The following is a 1,250-nucleotide window of genomic DNA, read 5'->3' as shown; positions in this document are numbered from 1 at the left end:
CTGTTTGCCCCAACTTAGAGTGTTAACTCCAAGGGTGCAGGGAAAACTGCTAGTATCTCTGTCTGTGAGCTCTCAGTACTTAGCTGCAGTGTTTCTTGTTTGAAGGAATGAATGAATAATGAGGTGAATGGATCCGTGAATGGTTACATAAATGGACTCGTTTGCCAGTGTACAAATGGATGGGTGTGTGCTCTCATACATCTGTGGGTACATGGAGATATCTTGAATTTTTAACTGAAAACATATCCCATCCAAGTGACCCATCCTTCTGAGCTCTCTTCCATTGCAGAAGCCCCTAGGGACTCCTCCCTCAGGTGCCCTACTGTGTTGAGGGAGAATGTCATTTCCAAAGGTAAATGCAGGGATGGGTCAGCAAATATTTCCTGAGGACCCACTTAGTGTTACACAGTTTTCAGGCAGAGTAGACATAGATGAGAACAAGAGAGACCCAAGCACTGCTAGCATGTGCCTGTCAGTCAATGAGGGACCTGGGCAATGCAGTGAATTCACATAAGTGGGTAGATTTTCATGCCGATATCCCAGAGTGCTAGAAAAGAGAGTGACCCAGACTCACTGCAATTAAATCCCTCTAATTAGACCAAGTGTCTTCAGGAATGTGGCATTTGAGCCCAGGCCCAGAATATGAATAGCAGTCCACAATAAGATGGGGAACAAGGAGGAGCATTCTGAGCCAAGGGGGACATGGTGCAGCCCAAGGAGGCAGGTGCCTCAGGGTCCAAAATAAGGGGCACCAAAACCCTAAGTCATCAGGACAACTACTGCACTTTAAGGCCATATTTAAAGAGATAATAGTCATACAACAATCAAAGCAGACCATATCAGAAAGTTGCAAGTCAGAATCAACCAGAGCCCAGTGACTTGTACAAGTGGAAAGGAGGAGTTTGCTCAAAACATTGATTATTACACCACATTTCAGCTTTAATTTTGGTTTTTTAAAATGCTGCCCCACATCACCTGTCTGGCAGACTGAATGTCTGTTGCTCTGGATTTTGCACCCACAGTGGATGCCTCACTTGCCTCACTCTGTCCCGGTCCTGCTCAGTCTAAAGAGGAGACAGCAAGGGCAGAGCTCTGAATGGTAGCAGCTTGGGTTCTGGGGGAAGAAAAACGTCAGTGTGGCAGAGCAGGCTGTAAGAGTGGACAGGTCAGCAGGTTCCCAGCCATGTCCTGCAGAGGTCTTGGTCTTGGCTGTCTTTTCAATTCTTCTGAGAGCTTTAAGGTCCTACCCA

At 46.6% G+C, this 1,250-nt stretch overlaps 1 pseudogene; it reads left to right on the top strand.

Moving 5' to 3' along the window:
- Nucleotides 1-1,250, top strand: part of LOC102020251 — a 13,048-nt pseudogene that overhangs the window by 6,709 nt on the left and 5,089 nt on the right.

This window comes from Chinchilla lanigera, unplaced genomic scaffold (genome assembly GCF_000276665.1).
Source record: "Chinchilla lanigera isolate Chin_1 unplaced genomic scaffold, ChiLan1.0 scaffold00085, whole genome shotgun sequence".
NCBI lineage: Eukaryota > Metazoa > Chordata > Mammalia > Rodentia > Chinchillidae > Chinchilla > Chinchilla lanigera.
This window is presented reverse-complemented; position numbering and strand designations above follow the sequence as displayed.